The 20,238-nt window shown below is 48.2% G+C and overlaps 1 protein-coding gene and 1 long non-coding RNA gene across 7 annotated transcripts in view; one reads left to right on the plus strand and one right to left on the minus strand.

Annotated features, from left to right (window-relative positions):
- Positions 1 to 7,046: 7,046 nt before the first annotated feature.
- Positions 7,047 to 20,238, plus strand: part of NAV1 (neuron navigator 1) — a 245,554-nt gene continuing 232,362 nt past the window's right edge. For 5 of the 6 annotated variants that reach the window (XM_030303207.1, XM_030303208.1, XM_030303209.1 and 2 more), the window contains exon 1: positions 7,048 to 7,278. The gene's annotated coding sequence lies outside the window, so the exon portion shown is untranslated. Of the gene's footprint in view, positions 7,279 to 20,238 lie in introns of all 6 variants that reach the window. The other variant, XM_030303210.1, reaches the window with a different exon arrangement.
- Positions 7,284 to 8,232, minus strand: LOC115505563. The gene is made up of 3 exons (XR_003966059.1): positions 7,945 to 8,232; positions 7,676 to 7,842; positions 7,284 to 7,576 (listed from the first exon to the last, which is right to left on the minus strand). It is a non-coding gene; the product is annotated as an uncharacterized LOC115505563 (long non-coding RNA).

Raw genomic sequence — 20,238 nt, forward strand, 5'->3', positions numbered from 1 at the left:
ATGGGTTGTGAGTTCAAGCCCCGCATCGGACTCTGCACTGACAGCTCAGAGCCTGGAGCCTGTTTCAGATTCTGTGTCTCCCTTTCTCTCTGCCCCTTCCCTGCTCACACGTGCTCTCTCTCTCTATCTCTCAAAAATAAGTAAACACTAAAAGAAATTTTTTTTAAAGAATATTTATTGATAGAAGAAAATGTTCACAGAATATATTAGGAATACCTTACCATTTCTTTTTTTTAACGTTTATTTATTTTTGAGACAGGGAGAGACAGAGCATGAACGGGGGAGGGTCAGAGAGAGAGGGAGACACAGAATCCGAAACAGGCCCCAGGCTCTGAGTTGTCAGCACAGAGCCCGACGCGGGGCTCGAACTCACAAACAGCGAGATCATGACCTGAGTCGAAGTTGGATGCTTAACTGAGTGAGCCATCCAGGTGCCCCAATACCTCACCATTTTATTTGTCATTGTATAAGTCATACATGGATGCATGTTCCTTGTAAGAATAACCACAGCAATTCAAGCATACAGAAAAAATTAATGACTCCCCTGATGACTCTCCCAGAAGTAACCATTGACATCAGTTTAGAGTGTCTTTCCAGACTTACCAAAAAAACGTGTATTTGCATACAGGTTTATGTACGCATAGAAATATATAGTTTTGTGAGGCATCTCTTGATGTAGATCATATTATGCAAATTGTTTTGCAACTTCTATTTCTCTTAATACTCAGTATGAAGATTCTAGGACTATGTTGTATACCTGACATAGTTTGTATATAAGTTCTGGGTGAAGACATACCATTCTTTACTGAGGCCTTAAGAATCTAGCTTGGGGTGTGCCTGGCTGGCTCATTTGGTAGAGCATGAGACTCCTGATCTCAGGGTCATGAGTTCAAGCCGCATGTTGGGGGTAGAGTTTACTTAAAAAAATAAAAAATAAAACTTAAAAATAAAAAGAGTCTAGCTTAGGCTCTGTTCCTTGTCCAATGCGTAAAACCGGCTACATAATTTCCAGAGTCCAATGCAAAATAAAAATGTGGGCTCCTGTATTTAAAAAAATTATTGAGAGGGGCGCCTGGGTGGCTCAGTCAGTTGAGTGTCTGACTCTTGATTTTGGTTCAGGTCATGAGCTCATGGTTCGATTTGTGGGTTTGAGTGCTACTTGGGATTCTCTCTTGCTCCCTCCCTCTCTTTCTGCTTCTCCCCCACTCGTGTGCCCTCTCTCTCTCTCTCTCTCTCTGTCTCTCAAAATAAATAAACATAAATAAATAAGTAAATAAATAAATAAATAAAATTTAAACATTGCAACAGGAAAGCATTAAACCAAACAGAGGGTCCTTCTAAGCCTCGGGTCCTGTGTAACTGCACAAGTCACATGCCCATGAGGTTGGCCTACCCATGGGCTCTAGGCATGGGTGGTGCCTTGAGGCACTTACGAGCTGTAAGACCCATGCACAATATTGACCTCACTCGCTTCACGTATAAAATACAAACAAAAATGGGCTCTACAGAGACTGGCTGTCTCCTAGATGCCTTGAGTCATTGCATCCCCTGTTTTGAAAATGGACATTCCTGCCTCAGCCTCCACATTGGCTCTTGTCCCTCGATTCTGCACCCAGCCTTCCCCAGCTGCATTCTCTGTTCCAAGGCCAGCATGCTGGGCATTCCAGCTCTCACACAAGCAAACCCCCAGGGTGTGTGTCTGCCAATTGGCATTGTTCTGGCGGCACCCACAAAACAGCAGGGGGGCCAGACAATGACATCCTTGTGCCTTGGGTAGAAAGTCTCTCCAGAGATAAGAGAGCACTGAGCTATCAACCAAGAGACCGGTTTCAGTGCCAGCCATGCCACTAAATTGGCTGTGTGTTCTCAATGGGCAAGTTGCTTAACAAGTTGGCACCTTAGCTTCTTTATCTCTTAAAAGAGAGGGTGGGATTAGATAGTCTTTAAGACCACTCCCAGTTCTGAAAGTCTGTATTTAAATGACTCTAAGAAAAAAAAAAATGACTCTAAGAGACTGTATGGTAAACAACATTGCTTGGGCATTTACCATACACCATTTGCAAGCTCATTTAGTGCTGATAACAAGCCTATGAGGCAGGCACTTTTTTTACATTTTACAGATGAGGGAGTTGGGACTCAGATTAAAACATATACTGAAAAAAAATGAAGAAAAAAAACATATACTGAAAGAGGAAAGTTTGGGGGTGATGGGAACGTTCTAGAACTTGGTTGTAGTGATGGCTGCACAAGTCTATCGATTTACTAGAAATCATACAATTGTACACTTACAATGGGTGAACTTCACAATCATTATACCTCAAAAAAGCTGTTAGAAAGGAAGGAAGGAAGGAAGGAAGGAAGGAAGGAAGGAAGGAAGGAAGGAAGGAAGAAAGAGAGGAGGAAATGTACTGAGGCTAGTAAATGATGGAGCCCTTCGCTGCTACCCCACACTACCACCCAGAGACTCCCTTTCTCTGCAGATACGGAGCACTTGAAAGTATGGACTCAGGAGCCCGGCTGCCAGTTCAGACCATGGCTCTGGCACTTACGAGCTGTAAGACCCACGCACGATATTGACCTCACTTGCTTCACCTATAAAATACAAACAAAAATGGTGCCTATTTCAAGCGGTTGTTGTGAGGATTAAATGGATTAATGTATATGAAGTGCTTGGAATTGCAGCCAAGTGCTACAGAAGGTATGGACTGTTACCGGCTCCAGGATTGCTACAGCCAGAGCCAGCCTTCTTAAAGGGGACTGCTTCTCCTTGCCAACCCCTTCTCTGTCCTCCTGGCCCCTTAAAGAGACACTTCTTTTGAAAAGCCATCTTTGGAAAAACACTGTGATGAATTTCAGTACATCTCACTTCCTGGTAACAAAGAAAGGGAGAAGCAGCATCTTCCCGATAAGGCAGTGACTCGCTCCGTCTCGTAAAACATTCATTACTGTGCCAGCTTTTCCCACAGACTGTTTCTCCCAGGTCCTCCTCAGCTCAAACAATCAACACAGAGCGCCCTTCTTAAAGGGGGTCCTGAGGCCAGTCACGAGGCCTGAGTGGCCACAGACGGGGACAACTGCTTTGTCCACACTCCACCCCATCTCACCGTCACGCAGCCCCTCACGGGTTAATGAGTCAAGCTAGAAAGGCCAAGGGTTATTAGTGGACAGTCAGCTCTCTACCACTTAAAAATGAGTTTTCAAGCCCTGAGCCCATAACCAGAGGGCATGTGACTGGGGTGGGGAAGAGGATGGGCTGGGGATGTGGGCTGATGCTTTCCGTCTGATTATCACACTTCTGCTTATATTTGCACAGCATTTGATAGCCACTTTCTCTTCCATTATCTCACTGACTACTCACCTAAGCCTTGGTGGGTGATGATTGTTGTCCCCTGGGTGTCAACACCCCTTTTTAGTGATGAGCACATGGAGGTGACGCCCTTCAGCAAGCCGCTGAACCAAAGCGCGGACTCAGGTCTCCTGATACCATGCCCAGTGTTTTTCCACTGTGCTGAGGAGGAGGAAGTCAGAGACTCCCTCGGACTCCACCTCAGAAGCTCTAATGGCATTTACTAAATGGCCAAGAAAATAAAGCAATGTGCTGTCTTCATATCCCCACCAAGGGCCTTACAACTTCTCTGGAAACCCTGAACAAGAGAGCCCAGAGGTAAAGGCATTTCCTCCGTGGGTCACATGGAACGTGAGAGCTGTGACTCTGTTCAAATCCCCGAGGTCCCCCATCAGATAACCCTAGTGGTGAAACAAATGAGCATTGATCCATAGACCTCAGTGTTCCAAGAAAACAGGCAGAGCCCCCAAAGAAATCAGGCTGGACCTGGAAATGTCACTTGCTATGTGCTTCCTGAGGCTCCCAAAGCCCTCATCTCAACTCAAGCCAGGTCTGAGACTCCATAAGGGTGACAACAGGCTCCTGGGCTGGTTTTTTAAAACCCATTTGTCACATTGACATTAATCCTCTTGTTAACAATCTTCTGCCCTGAAGCAGGATTGAGTCTAAGCTGTGCAAGGAGTCGGGGGCAAAGGGAGTTGTTGGGTTTTAAGAAGTCTCAATAAGGTCAGCAGGGCCTGGAGGCCACTTTCTTCATGAGCCAATAGGGGGGAAGAGGAACACTTGCTGAGCAAGGGTCCCCAGCAGTGAGCCTGCATCTTCTTCAATTACCAACCCTTTCACTCCCCAGCACCCCTGTTGTTGTCTCCACCCTCCACTCCCCACAACCAGGCCCTTGCCTTTACTTCTTATTGATTTTCATATTTAAGGAAAATCCATTTGCTTGATTCAGAGCAACTGAGTCATCACTGTGTTCAGAGGAAAATCACTCACAGAGTAGACACTTGGCAGAAGCCGCTTGCGGGATGGGCGGGGACTCTGCTTACACCCCAACAGCGCTTTGTCCAGAGTTGCTTCTGGCTTCTCTCTTGCTCTGTCCTGGCCACCTTCTCTCCCAGGAGCCTTCACATCCACTGCCCGTCACCCCAACCAGACTGGCCTGTTTCTTCTCTGCCTTCCAACCTGTCCACATGCTATTATGTTTATCTGCTGGAGGTTTATGATTGGGACATTTGGAGCAGGGTCAGAGAGGACTTGTAGGATCAGCCATCCACAAATGGAGGGGGGGGGCTATTAATCATATGCACCAATGGAAGAAATTAAACTCTTACAAATCATGGCTTTGGCCCTCTTTATCTTTCTGGGTAGTGCCCAAGGAACAGCATCATTCCAGCATTACCCATGTGGGTGAGGGCCCCTGTGTCTCACCTCAGGATGGGTCAGGGGCAATTCAGTCTCTGATACTGGTTTGTATGACTATTGTGTAATCTTGGTCCCTGGGCCTAGGAGGGCCAAGGAGCTCAGCCAATCCACCCTATGAGCCCTCAAGAAGGGACAGTGCTTCTTGTTTTTTTAAATGATTTTTTTTAACATTTATTAATTTTTGAGAGATAGAGACATAGAGCAGGAGCAGAGAGAAAGGGCAGAGAGAGAGAGAGAGAGAGAGAGAGAGAGAGAGGGAGACACAGAATCCTAAGAAGGCTCCAGGCTCTGGGCTGTTAGCACAGAGCCCCACACAGGGCTCGAACCTAGGAGTGAGATCATGACCCAGGCTCCCCAGAGACAGTGCTGCTTCTTTTTTTTTTTTTTTTTAATTTTTTTCAACGTTTTTTATTTATTTTTGGGACAGAGAGAGACAGAGCATGAACGGGGGAGGGGCAGAGAGAGAGGGAGACACAGAATCGGAAACAGGCTCCAGGCTCTGAGCCATCAGCCCAGAGCCTGACGCGGGGCTCGAACACACGGACCGCGAGATCGTGACCTGGCTGAAGTCGGACGCTTAACCGACTGCGCCACCCAGGCGCCCCCAGTGCTGCTTCTTAAAGCACCAGGCTCCCCTTTGCAGGCAGAGGGGACTGCGCAAAGAAAGGAAGAATTTCAGGTAGCACATCGTTGAATGTCAAATGGATGCAAGGTTGTAGGACTCAGACTCAATAATGCATGGTGAGTGACATCCCGCACTCTTCTAAGCGGGCCACCTGTGTTTATCGCACTTAATCCTCCCAACAATCTTATGAGATAGTAACAGTTATTATCCCATTTACAGACGACGAAATCGGGGCGGTCAGAGGTTCAAGAATTCGTTCAAATTCCCACGGCTAGTAAGTAGTAGATCCAGGATTTGAGCCCAGACAGTCTGCCTGAGGAGCCCATACTTTTAGCCATGACACCCTCATCTCAGGTGCCCCGCAGAGACAGCCCCCTCCCCACCGCAAAAGACAATTCATTCCTTTCATGTCAAAATCCTTCCCCCTGATCGGATGGGAACTTCAAGGTCACTGCTATTTCACTGTCTAGTGCTCCTTCATCCTCCCTTAGGTCCACATGCACTGCGGCCTGCTTGGCTGGAAAGGGCCCCAGGCAAAACTCAAGGGGTCTCATCCTGACCCTGCTCAGCTTCCTACTGGTTGATACTTCAGAGACCTCCCAGGGAGTTGACCTTTCTGCTTTCTATCCTTCAGCCCCTCAAGACCCCGGAAATCAATCAGTCCTCATTGATGGCTAGAGCTGGTGAAATCTCTGATCCCAATCGGCTGGGTCCTTGGCCACAGCTACTCCCTTTCACCCACAGAGCTCAAAGCTTGCTCCAGAGGCAGAGGCCACCTGATTTCCTTCTGCCCTCTTCCTGCAGAGTCTGGAAGCCCTCAGGCCCGGAAGCGGGGGTGAGGGTGGGGGTGGGGGTGGGGGTATGAGGGATGGGGGGTGGAATCCTTGCACCGCGGAGAGGTTGCCGAGGTTCTGGCCGAGAACGCTCTTCGGGTCTTGTCATTTTCTCTCTCGTCTTCTGCCCCCTCCCCCCACTTCCATGGGCCCTAGAAGGAGGAGGGGCAGCGGCAAAGTAGAGAACGTGGGAAGAAGTCACGTTATTTTACTGAGCACCTACTATTTGCCGGGCACTTCTGGGGCCTCCCCTCTCCTCTGCACCCGAGATCCAACTCAGATAGGGGTAGAGAGGAAGGAAGGGTGGGCGGAGTCAGAAGCGGGTTGAGGAGGCTGGCGGATTCATCTGCCCCCTTTTAGTGAACCGACCGAACTAACTGCAGCCCGAGGACTTGCTGGGGAGGGGTGGCGGGTCCCCGGGCAAAGGAAAGGCTCAATTGTGCGAAGGCTTCCTGCCCTGCCAGCTCGCGGCCCCAGCCTAGCTACCAAGCAGCCGCCTTTCTGCGGCTGGGGAGGCGGGACGGGAAGGCGAAGGCAGGAAAGGGTTACGGGAATAGCTTTCCAATGACAAAGTCTGGAAGGGACCCATGCCTCCGCCCCTCTGCGGGTTAAACTGGCACAGTGCGGGGGGAGGAAGACGAGGGCGACCAGAAACACAGCCTGCCCTGCTGCCCGCCCCCCCCGCCCCCCGGTCGCCGGGCACCCCCTCCCCGGGCCCGCGTCGGAGGCAGCCGGCGTGTGCCTGGGGCAGCGGGTCACGAGGCTCCGCCCCCGGCAGCCCGGCCCCGGGGGACGCACTTTGTTCAGGATGCCGCCTCCCCGCTCATTGTGGGGCCGGGGCCGGCGGCGGCCCTAGTGTGAGCGCGCGGCTGGAGCGCGCGGCGGACGCCGACCCCCGAGCGAGGGCCGGACCCGGCCCGGGGACCCCGGAGAAACTTTCTTATCGCGAGGAGAGCGCGCCCGGCCCCGCGCTGCGCTGGGGATGCGCGGCTCTGCGCGGCGGCGGCGCGGACCGGGACCCGGAGCTGGAGCCGGGGAGGGCAGGCGCGCCGGTGAGTGGCCCGCGCGGGGTCGTCGCGGGGGCGGGGACCGGGCTGCGCGCGGCTGCCGCCGCTTCCCACTTTGCCGGGCCGGGACAGATCCCCGGGGGGAGGTGAGCCTGGTGCCCCGGGGAGGCTGCGGGCTGGGCTCGAGAGAGGCGCTGGAATAACAACGGAGGCGCTGGCGGCTTCCCGGGAGGGTGTGTGCCGAGGCGTCCCTGGGGGACCGCGCGTCTGCTCCAGGACTTGACTCACTAGGGGCTACCAGCGTCAGCCTTTCGGAGCCTCAGTTTCCCTTTCTGTGAAATACCTGCAGTGTAAAGTGTGTTGAGATCCTATAACCAAAGACACCAAGTGCTACGTTATTACACACACACACACACACACACACACACACACACACCCGTACCCGTGTTTTCTCCCATCCCAGCGGAGCGAGCAGAGCAGCTGGAGCAGGTGACCTTGCCGGGCTGTTCCAGAAAATGTTCACTGGGTGCCCAGGTTGTGCTGCGAAGCGTCGGCCGGCCACACTCCCGGAGGCTGTCCTCTTTGGCGCCAGCCCAGTGGAAGTGTTCCCTGGGGGAGACGGGAGGGAGGAGAAAGGAAGGTTGAGTGAACACCAGGAGCTCACCTGAGGGCTCTCGGGCGCTTGGGCTCTTGTGGTACCTCTATCCTCACCCAATATAACCTGGTCCTAGGATAAAGAATCAGCCAAGTCTGCAGAGGGCAGAGAGGGGAGACGGGATCAGGGGAGGGCGTGAGTGGTGAGTGGTGGGGGCGATGTGCAGGGGTGAAGTCCACTCAGCAGAGAGGGCTTCTTGTCCCCCGGAGCCCAACACGGGAAAATCAGCTGGTGAGTCAATGGGACTTTGTTAGGACAGCCACAGGGCGCAGCTGGCGCCGGCTTAAGGGAAGCGCCCGGATCCCCCCTTGATAACATGCTGTTTATCTGGCTTCCTGTTTCGATGATTGGGATACCATTGGCTTGTTCAAATTCAATGCTGAAAAGCCTGCGGCCACGTTCCTTCTGCAAAAGCAGAGGGCTTGCCTAGGTTTTCATCTTTCATCTGCCTTGTTCCGGATGCATGGTGTCCCCTACAACTCACTTATAATGGGGCAGCTGGACTTCACACAAAGAACCCCTCCCCAAGTAGGCGGAGCTGCCACTTCAGAGACCTTGGCTCCCTTCAGACCCAAAATACATGTGACTCCAGCCTGCTTATGAATTTTTTTATCCTGCTTTGAATTTTGGTTGGTGTATCTTTGGAATTAAGCTGGGAAAGGAGACTATGGCTATGGGTTGCCTCCCCTAAAAAGAACTTTATGTCATCTTAGTGGTGCATGCTTTCACTGTTAATTTCTGGGGGAAGTTATCAGTTTGTAGTTCTATATCATCCTGTGTTGCTAACAGGCTGGATGGTCAGAGAGCAAATTGCCTTTCTGTTTTGGTTTTCACTTCTTTAAAATGGAACTGGGGATAATTGCTACTCCTGGAAAAATAAACAAGGCTTTTGGGTCTGTGCTTCAGCCTCTAGGGTCTATTTCCTAAACTTCCTAGGTTAAGGGGGAGCAGCCCCTACTCTGAACTCCAGAAAGTTATCTGAACTCCGTTGTGGCAGGTTTCACTTTGCGTTTTACTTTTTTTTTTTTTTTTAATGTTTTTCTTAACATTTATTCATTTTTGAGAGACTGAGAGAGACAGAGAGTGAACAAGGAAGGGGCAGAGAGAGGGAAGCACAGAATCTGAAGCAGGCTTCAGGCTCTGAGCTGTCAGCACAGAGCTGGATTCGGGGCTCGAACCGCAAACTGGGAGATCATGACCTGAGCCCAAGTCTGACGCGCAACCAACCGAGCCACCCAGGTGCCCCTCCATTTGTGTTTTAGACATTTGGGATTTGTGCACATGTCTTATCTCCCGATGAATGCTATCTAGCCAGATATCCTGTCTGAGCACCCAGCACATAGTAGGCACTTTATAAACGTTTGCCAGATAATACGTTTGGAAAAAAATCTAACGGACACCCAGGGGCCTCCCATCCAAATCCAATGCCCTTTTATTCATTTTTTGAGAGTTGTTTGATTTGCCTCCACTCCACTTTTTCCCTCTCAAAACACGGTCCATAATAAGGTTGATTTGCCCACAGGTGGGCAAGCTTTAAGCATTTGGGCCTTTTGTGAGTCTACTTGGGGAGCCCTGGCCCTGGGAAACTGAAAACAGGAATGCTGTTTTTCCTTCCTTGCCAAATCTGCTCCCCTCCTGAGTCCACGTGAACCTCTGGCTTCGCTCAGCTTTGGTCAAGTAGAAAAGAGGAGCCTGGAGTAGAAAAATCTTTTGTCCATTCTTTACAATTTGTCTCTCTTCCCATCTTTATTTTCTGTCAATGTCACTTCCCTTTTCTTTTCCAGTTCTTTTGAATTCTTAATGGGTTTGGCCTTTAGAAAAACTAGAATGTCAAAGTCAAAAGGATCTTTTCCCCTCCCAACCCCTGCCCTGCCCTCCTCCCCTTTACTGGTCAAGATCCAGAGGGCAATGGACTCAAAGCCACACAGCTAGGGTGCTTTAGAGGCCAGCCTAGACAGCAGGCCGGTCTTCTGGCCACCAGTCTAGGGCTCATTACCTTTCAGCAAATCACCTGCTTGCACTCAAGGTTTTTCTCGGCCTAGTATGTCCATCCACAGATCCCAGCACATGTTAGTTAGCTGTCCATGAGAGAGGAACAGAAACAAGAGGTTAGGAGACCTATCTCAGTGATGGAAACCAACCACCAGCTCTTAGAGTCTCTGGAACATGGAGAACTAAGAATGTGGCAATACTTGGCAAACCCTTCATCTTTCTGGCCCCTAGTCACAAAACAATAATTAAAAACACTTTCTAGTTCCTTCTTCCACTTAAAAAAAAAAACCCAAAAAACCCAAACCCACCAACTTTTCAAGTGAAAAACACCCTCCTCAGTAAACAGTTTGCTGGGCCTAATCTGTTCCCTCAACCTCCCAGGAAGGCTGACTCAGGCCTGATTTCCTCTGAGGAGCCTGGGATTTTACTTCTTTACTTCCTGTGACTCTTGAGACATGAAGGGAGGCAGGATGGCCAAGACTCGGGCCTTTCTGAAGTGCCTGTGCGTGTAGTTCCGCTTCTTCCACACGTCCTGTGCAGTCCATGCGACCGTCCCCGTCAACCTTTGTGCTCTACTTAATTTTAATATGAGATGCACTAATATGCGTGAAAAGTTAAAGGTGCTGATGCATGTGCCTCCACCCTGACCATTAATAACAAAATGTTTCCACTTCAAAGGACTGGGAGACTCTTTTAATGTCCAGTCCTTAGATGCTCCGAAAGCTTTCCTGAATGGAATTGTTTTCTTAATTTCCTCTTCAGATTGTTCACTGGTGGTGTATTGAACCACAGCTGATTTTTGTGTGTTGATCTTGTACTCTTGAAACTTTACTGGATTTCTTTATTAGCTCCGGTAGCTTTTTGTGGGTGTGGATTCTTTGGGATTTTCTATATGTAGGATCACATCAACTATAAATATAGTTCTACTTCTCCATTTCCAATTTGGATGCCTTTTTTTTTTTTTCTTCCCTAATTGCTCTGGCCAGAACTTCGAATACAATGTTGAGTAGCAATGATAAAAGCAGACATCCTTGTCTTGTCGCTAATCTTAGAGAAAAAGCTTTCAGTGTTTCACCATTGAGCGTGATGTTTGCTGGGGATTTTTTCACAAATGCCCTTTATCGTGTTGAGGCAATTCCTTTCTATTCCCAGTTTTCTAAGTGTTTTCATCATGAAAGGCTGTTGGGTTTTGTCAGATTCTTTTTCCTGCACCAATTGAGATAATCATGTGTTCTGGTACATTACAGTGATTGTTTTTCTTATGTTGAATTACCCTTACATTCCTGGGATAAATCCCTCTGAAAGCTTTTTTTGTGTTTTAATTTGCAAAGTTTTACTTCTTTTATTTAAAAAAAAAACTGAAGAAAACTTGACAAAGTGCTAACAGTTTGCAGCTGGGTGGGTCAATGCGTGTTCAGTATATTTTTCTTACAGTCGCTCTACTTGAAACATTAAACAGTTTTTTTTTTTATTGTGGTAAATATATGTAACATAAAATTGACCATTTTAACTACTTTTCAGTGTACAAAGTTACACTGTTGTGTAACCACTACCACCATCGATCTCCAGAAGTTTCTTATCCCCCCAAGCTAAAAACTCCTACCCTGGTAAATAGTAACTCCCCATTCTCTACTCCTCCCAGCTCCTGGCAACCACCATTCTACCTTTTATCTCTATGCATTTGTGAAGACTTTGTGATCACTGGAAAAGTCAGGACTTCAAGACTTTAAATGAAGTGTTAAAGGGCCTCCCCTGACTTCCAATGAGAACATCCTGGGGGACTTTGATTCGGATCTTCTAGACTTACAGACAGTCCCTCAACAACTGCCCCCGTGTCAGAGACATTTGTGTCAAGTGTAGAGATGAACTGATTCCTGGTCATCACGAGGCTCAGAGGACAGCAGGATCATCCTCTGTGTGAGCTTCATTTCTTCCAGTTCAGTGGTTCTCCATCTTGGCTGCACGTTAGAATCACCTGGGGAGCTTTTATTTATTTTTATTTAAGTTTATTTCTTTATTTTGAGAGAGAGAGAGAGAGAGAGAGAGAGAGAGAATCCCAAGCAGCACTGTCAACACAGAGCCTAATGTGGGGCTCGAACTCACAAGCCATGAGATCATGACCTGAGACGAAATCAGGAGTCAGACACTGAACTGACTGAGCCATCCAGGCGCCCCTTACCCGGGGAGCTTTTAAAAATCACTGATTCCTGGGCCCACCCCAAGAGATTCAGCTTCATTTGGTTTGGATCGTAGCTCTGGTATCTGTCATTTTGCAAAGCGCCCTCAGCGATTCTGATGCACAGTGAGGGTTATAACTACGCAGCGGTTGAGCTGATTTACTCCCGGAACCCTTGACTGGTCACAGCTTTCAGTGACGCAATTCCCTCCCCATCTGGACAATAATACTGACCCACTTTACATCCCTCCCCTGATTTTAAAATCCATTTGTAAATAGAATAAATGTCAACTTCTGTAGAGTTAAACTTGCAAACTTGGAAGGAACCTTAAACTGTCATGGAGCCCTATTCTTTTCTTTTTCAGATATCTCAGGCCCCCCTAAAACATCCCCCCACCAGGGGTCATCCAGCTTGGACACCTCTTTGGTGGGCGACTCCCAACAACAGTGGGTGTATTGCAGTCATCTTATTCTGTATTTGGTCAGCTTGGTCTTTCAGAATTTCTTCTTATATTAATCTGTCATGGCTATGACTTCCATCCACTGGGGAAAGATATCAAAGGTGAATGGGTCTCACCAAAATGCATCCCCAAATAAAGTAGGGGATGTGCAAAATACAGCGTGTGAAAGAAGTACAGTGACAGCCTTTCAATATTTGGAAACGGCTACCACCCACGTGCCTGCCCCATCTTTTCTTCTCTGCTCTCAGCTGCCCTGTTTTTTCAGATCTTCTTCGTTGGATGTGTTCTGGGAAGATGTACGAGATAATCGCAAGAATGGAGATCATGAAATGAGCCAGACTTCCAGTCAGGGTTCAAATCTTGACTTTGCATGTAAAGTCCTTAGCACATGATGAGTACGCAGCAGATGTTAGCAGTTGAAATCATGTTATCCACAGTGACATCATTACCTCTATCTGTGTGACCTTAGGCTGGCCAGGGAACCTCTTAGAGACTCAGTTTCCTCCCCAGGAAAAGTTGAATGAAAGTACCTCACTCGTCAGACAGTGTTCCCCAACTTGCCCGATCTCAACCTCCTTCCTCTCCTTCAGTGACGCCTATGATCTGGCAAGTTTGGGAAATACAGGCAGGGAGTGATTGTGTGGATCAAGTGAGACCACGCAAGACCTTACCCAGTCCCTGGGGCTTTCAGTGTGTGAGCTCCCTTAATGCCAGATTCCGCCCCCCCCCCCCCCCCCGCCCCATGATACTAATCACCCTTAGAACAAGCTACAGTTTATCTCCATTTGAATGTATTATGTCCAGAATGAAATGTAGCACTGCAGTTAGGAGTTTACTGGTACAGGTCATCCATAGGCAGATCACCTATTATCAGTTAGGCAAAGCAGCATTTTTTTTTCCTTCCAGTTTGTAGATTATTCCTAAAACCTTGAGAGCTGGGCCGTCAAGGAAGAGATGGGAACCTGATAGCATAAAGGAATGAGAGTGTCTGACCCCATCTTTCGCTTTATATTATTTGTTGCTGAACTGATTGGTTTTCTTTTGGTGTTACCTAATTTTTTTTTTTTTTTTTTTGTAGATGGCAAGTATAACATAGAATTTAAAGTCGATTACCAGTGCCTCTTTTCCCAGTTCATTGGTGCAGATAATTGAGTTGACTGGAAGGAGCGTCTGGGTTCTGGGTAGTGCAAAGATACCAACTGTTCTCTCCTGCTTTCCTTTGAACAAAAGAGAGACAGCTGATGAGACACCCGGTGAAGGAGCCTCGGCCAGGACCCAAAGCGGGCAGCTGTCTGCTTGGCCTCTCCTCTGGGGCAATTCTGGACAGCCCCTTGGCTCTCCCTCCCCAAAGCTTCAGAAGGAGGGCTGGATTACATGGGCCACCCTCTGCACCACGGAATGCTGTCCTGCTGTCCGTTGGTCCCCCCAACCTGGGAGCTCTCCATCACCTCCCGGGCTTGGTCAGCTTTACGAGGGCTTTGAGATGTCAGGAAAGCTGCCCCCACCTCACTAGGAGGGGCTGTGGGAGCCACAGTGTCAGGGCCTACACCTAATTCCCAGAATAGGCAAAAGACCTTTAGGGTGCTTTCCAACACTGAAAGTGTTTCTCCCCACCCCACAAGGTTTTATTCTGAAAGATGTCAAATCAGTAGAGAAAGTGAAAGATCAGTACAATTAATGTCTGGATTCCCTGATTGTCAACATTTTGCTATACTGTGCTGTCTCCATCTCTGTCTCTGTCTCTCTCTAATAAAATTTCCTGGGCCATTTGAAAATAGTTTGCTGACATTGTCACACTTAACCCCTAAATACTTCAGCATGTATTTCCTAAGAACAAGGGCACTCTCCTACATAACCACAGTACCATAATCATATCCAATGATACTGGATTTAGCAGAAGTATTTAATCTATGGGCGCTCTTCATATTTTCCAATTGTCCCCTAAATGCCCTTTAGAGAGCGCTGTGCATTTTTCCCAACCACAGCCTGCTGTGTGGAGGTGGGAACTGCAGTTTTCTCTCCCTGAGAGACGGAAATGAGGTCACGATCTCTTAAACTTGGGATAGTGACATACTAAATACAAAGCACTTGGATTTCAAGTAATCTTTATAGCCACTGAGTGAGGTGGTAGTAATATCCTCCCCATTTTACTGGTGAAGAAATCGAGGTTCAGAAAGTTTTCTTAGCCCCAGTGGCATTAGCCCGTATTACCATTCCATGCTGTTTGTCACGGAATAATTACAGAAAAAGAAGGCCTTTTATTTACTAAAAGTCTTCTGTCATTCACATTTCTTATCGTCTTCACCTTGTGTTATGTGGTGTTAGGACATGCTCCGCTGCCCCCATTTTACATTGAGCAAAGTGAGATTGAGCCCTTCCGATGCTGGTAGGAAACAGTATTTATATCATCAAGATAATGTAAATGACATTTATTGGTAATCTTGAAGGAAGCTCAATATGGTTGGTTGTAGTTGCTGGGCAGACTATAAAGCAAGTCAGAATAAAAGCTTGTCAGAGGGGCGGAGGGGGCGTCCTCCAGTACTCTCATCTGATGGCAAGGGGCTTTGAGAGAGTCTGTCAGAGTGTTAGAAAACAAGAAACCAGGGGCTGGCTGACACAGTCGGAAGACGATGCGACTCTTGATCTTGGGGTTGTGAGTTTGAGCCCCATGTGGGGTGCAGAGATTACTCAAAAAAATAAAACTTCTTGGGGCGCCTGGGTGGCTCAGTCGGTTAATCGTCCGACTTCAGCTCAGGTCATGATCTCACGGTCCATGAGTTTGAGCCCTGCGTCGGGCTCTGTGCTGCCAGCTCAGAGCCTGGAGCCTGCTTTGGATTCTGTGTCTCCCTCTTTCTCTGCCCCTCCCCTGCTCATGCTCTGTCTCTGTCTCAAAGATAAATAAAAACATTAAAAAAAAAATAATAAAATAAAACTTCAAAAAAAGTAATTAAAAAAAACCAAGAGGTGGGGTGGGGAAGTTGGGGGGCGGGGAAAATGGGTGACGGGCATTGAGGAAGGAACTTGTTGGGATGAGCACTGGGTGTTATTTGTTTTTTTTTTATTTTTTTTAACGTTTTATTTATTTTTGAGACAGAGAGAGACAGAGCATGAAGGGGGGAGGGGCAGAGAGAGAGGGAGACACAGAATCGGAAGCAGGATCCAGGCTCTGAGCCATCAGCCAGAGCCTGACGCGGGGCTCGAACTCACGGACCGCGAGATCGTGACCTGAGCTGAAGTCGGACGCTTAACCGACTGCGCCACCCAGGCGCCCCACACTGGGTGTTATTTGTAAGTGATGAATCACGGGAATCTACTCCAAAGGCAAGAGTACACTGTATATACTGTATGTTAGCTAACTTGACAATAAATTATGTATGTATTTATTAAAAAAAAAAAAAAGGCGCCTGGGTGGCTCCGTCAGTTAAGTGTCCAACTTCGGCTCGGGTCACAACCTCGTGGCTCATGATCTCGAGCCCCATATCCCCACGTGGGGCTCTCTGCTCTCAGTTTCAGAGCCCGCTGCAGATCCTCTGTCTCCCTCTCTCCCTGCCCCTCCCCCACTTGTGCGTGCATGTTCTCTCTCTCTCTCAAAAATAAACGTTAAAAAATAAATAAATAAATAAACCAAGAAACCAGATTTTGAGATTAAATGTGCAAATAATAAAAAAGCAACCAAAATCAAATATCAGAAGAAAGGAAAGAAGAAAGAGAAATGGGTTTGGTGCAAGTTACCCATCATTTTCAACTATTTTGGGGGTAATGATCGATACAGGCCGACAGTGGCAAAACAGGAAATCAGGTTATTAGTATATTATCTAGAGGGTAACCGCCATAGGAACTAATAACAGAAAACTATTTGGGCAATAGGGTGGGGTTGGGAAGGGGTGGAACAGGAAACTGTAGCTTGTTATCATAAGGTCTTTTGCGTAGTTTGATGGTCGGTGACCACCATAATAGCCTCGAGAAAGGCAGGCTTTGAATTCAGACTTCTGGCTTCCAAATACAGCGAAGGGACAGGGCAAAATGGCCCCTCAGAAGCTTCTGAAATGTTAAGCTGAAGCCAAGAGGGCCTTCTTAAGACCTTGGTGCCCACTGGACATGCCTACCTGGAGAGAGCCCCAGGACATGGCACCCCCAAGAGGATGTACCCGCACCCCACATCCCACAGGAAGTGTTAATACTTTTGTTGTAAAAAAAAAAAAAAAAAAAAACACCTTAAAGATTTTTATAATTTGGCCTTTCAAAGTATTTAGACATTGGCGGCTCATTTGTTCGTAATTTAAAATTGGCTGTTTCTTGGTAACCCTGAACACATGCAGAAATTATTGTGAAGTGAGAAGAATGTCACCTGTAAGTTATTTTCAAATATAATGAATTTTTATGGAAAGTATATTTAAATATCAGTGCCGTTATGATGTTCCATTTTACAGATATTTAAACCATGATTAATTTCAAATTGGCAGTTTCATTTTTATATTTTGGAACGCATGACATTTGCTTCCATGGGCCTCTGGAAAGCAACTTGGTCCCGGGCCTTCTGTCCTAGGAACAGGTGGGGTGGGCAGTGAGTGCAGATGTGGCCCCTGAGGGATCTGTGGGTGACTGAGACCCACATCACTCGGGGACATTCATGGCCTGTCACCGAGAGTGCAGCTGAACTCTAAGGAAGTCACAAGACCCAAATCCCATCCTCCTGTCATAGCCCCTTCTCGGGCCTTTACCACGGAGCTTCCTCTAGTTTAGGTACAACCTTCGCTGAACGATTTCACAGCCCCAACGTCTCATTTCCTCCTCATAGCAGTGCTATGAGGTGGGAAGACAAACGTTCCTCTTTCTATACAGGGTGAAAACGGGACTCAGAAAGGCTAGGTAATTTGCCCAGAGGTTTAGGGAATCAGGTGGAAGAACCCTGGCTTCTGACCTTTATCCTTCCCAGTACCCCATGGCCCATATACGGCAGAGGTGGACAAGTGTCTTTAATGGCCCGTGGTCAATCATATCTGTTACACAAATGCGGAAGTCACATTGAGGGTTTTTTTTTTTTTTTTTTTTTTTAAATTCTGCTACTGCATTTATTTTGACAAGTCCTTGAGATTTGTCTTTTCAGTGACAGCTACTTAAAAGTACATCACCAGTTTTATCACTCCTGCTAATTTTACCCAGGCAAAGGAACAATGTGAAAGTGTTACATTTTGAGTTCCGTTTCTCATTTTCTCCTCAGCGTTGAAAATGACTGTTGTGCATGAACTGAGGGCTGTGTTAAGCTGACAATCCATTAAGACTTTTGCTCTTCAGCTGTTCTGGACCTTATAAACTGGTCTTTCCCTGTTTACACACCTCCTGTGATCTCCAGAGCTCTCTCTGCCACTCGTTACCCACCTCCTTAGGGAATGTCATCGCAACGACACATCTGTTAAGGCCACATCACACCTCTGAGTCATCTCCCCACTTCCTTTTGCTGGCCACGTCCAGAAAGAAATCAGAGGCCACTAGGGAGGTTCAGAAAGTGACCACAGGGTTGGGGTGGCTGTGGGAAGTAGGTGGGAAGGGCCATTGTGAGCTGGCCGCAGAGACCTTGACACTCATACCCACATCCAGTCCCGGACAAAGACCTCTGTGTTTGGGATGACAGGGCTGGGGCAGATGTCGGGGCTGGGGGTGTGGGGTGTTGCTGTGCGGATAGAGTCTGGGAGAGGCTACCCAGGGCAGAGAAAAGGCTGTAAGACCATGCTGTGGACTGAGAGCTGGCAATCGCCTAGCTGGGTCCTGGCATGTAGTAGAGGCACAGGAAGTATTTGTTCTTTGCTTACTCCAGATAAGGGATAGGTTTGCCCTTAAGCTGAGGGACAGGCAGGAATGAACATAAGTGCCCTTAGTCCTAAATTTCCCTGGCTTGCTTAGCGGCCACCTCCTTGCTTCCTTGGCTGCTCCCTGACATGGGGCCTCTGAGTGAACGGGGTGGCAGAAAATGCAAACTTTGGAGTCAGTCTGACATGCAGCCTCCCTGAGCTTCAATTTCTTTATCTGTTCAATGGGGACAATCGTACCTACCTCGCAGAGTCGTGAGGGTCATCTGAGAGGGTGTTACAAACCATCTGGCATGAAGCTAATATGAGTCATTACCATCGGCCTTGACCTGGATGGCCCCTTGGCTCTTTGCACTGGGGCCTGGGAGGGCAAATGCGGGCTACACAACGTGACTGAGCAAAGCCAAGGATGCAGCAAACATTCAGCACCCCCAGCTCTGCAGACCACGCTTCTGGGCGGATTTATCCCCAAAGGGGTGTTTATATACCAGACAGGGGGGAATGGTTCTCTGTCTGAGGGTCAGACAGACGGGGTGGGAGCGGTGCCGGCTCCAAGATGTATGGTCCCTCTGGGCCCCACTGGGCTCCAGACTGCAGGCCTCTGGGGGGTGTGGGGGAGTGGAGCGGCCTGGGGTTTTGTTTGGCAAAGCCCGCCTATTATCTGGCCCAGGCTGTGTTTCCAGGGCATTATAAATAGCACCGGCTTCGGAAGGAGAGGTCGCAGATGTGGCTGAGGCAAAGTATATGGGAAGGTGGGGAGATTGGAAATGATGAACTCGAGCCTTTGTGGGCCAGACTACAGGATGGGGGCCATCTCCATGGCAGTAGGACACCAGGGAGGGCTCAGCCTGGGTGCCTTTGAGACAGAAGGCCTGACTCAGAAGCCAGAAAAGCCTGTGCTCAGTGGCCCGCGGGCCCACTCTATTTGCTTTCATCTGCCTCTTTGTAGAGAGACCGGAGCTGCGGTCTGAATCCGGGCAGGGGACTAAGCCAGAGCCTGAACAAGATTCCAGATCTTAGAGAGATGAGGAAAAGCAAATGCCTCCTCACCTTCAGCAACACCCCTGTTCCCCAGCAAGTACCCTGGGGTTGCCTTTCCCTCCAGTTGTAAGAGAGGGAACCCCTGTCTCTTCCTTACTGTTGGGTTCTATTCTATTCTAAATTGAGATGCACTCCACAAACCGTGAAGTGCACAAATCGTAAGTGTCCAGTTTGATGCTCTTTTTTTTTAAAGTTTATTTATTTTGAAAGAGAGAGAGAGAGGGAGAGAGAGCAAGCAAGCAGGGGAGGGGCAGAGAGAGAGAATCCCAAGCAGGCTCCATGTTGTCAGCGCAGAGCCCGACACAGGGCTCGATCTCATGAACTATGAGGTCATGACCTGAGCCAAAATCAAAAGTCAGACACTTAACCTACTAAGCCACCGGGTGCCCCTGATGCTTTTTTGATGGATGAATACACCTTCATAACCCACATCCCAGTCCAGAAACAGCATTTTCATCAGCTCATTGTTCTTCTGTCTGTTCCTGTTCCATCAGGACACCTCCCCCCCCCCCCCCCCGCGCCACAGTGTCACTGTGCTGATTTTTATTACCACTGTGCCTGTCCTTGAATTTCATGCAAATGGAATCATAGGGTATGGACTCTTTTGTGTCTGGCATCTTTAGCTCAACATAATATTTTTGAGATTCAGCCGTATTGAATGATGTAGTCCTTTCCTTTTAATTTCTGATGGAGGAACGTACCCCAGTTTATCTTTGGGGGATAAAGCAGCAGCCTTTGGGCTGCTTCCTTTGCTGTAGGATCCACATCTAATAAGCAGCAGTCGGGTATCTGCTAGAGTTTTGAAAATTAAGATGAGCTGGATGTCTTTGAAATCTGCAGTGTCACCTGTTTTCCCAGAGCACTTCCTGCTTT

Source organism: Lynx canadensis, chromosome F1 (genome assembly GCF_007474595.2).
Source record: "Lynx canadensis isolate LIC74 chromosome F1, mLynCan4.pri.v2, whole genome shotgun sequence".
In the NCBI taxonomy this organism is placed as follows: Eukaryota; Metazoa; Chordata; class Mammalia; order Carnivora; family Felidae; genus Lynx; species Lynx canadensis.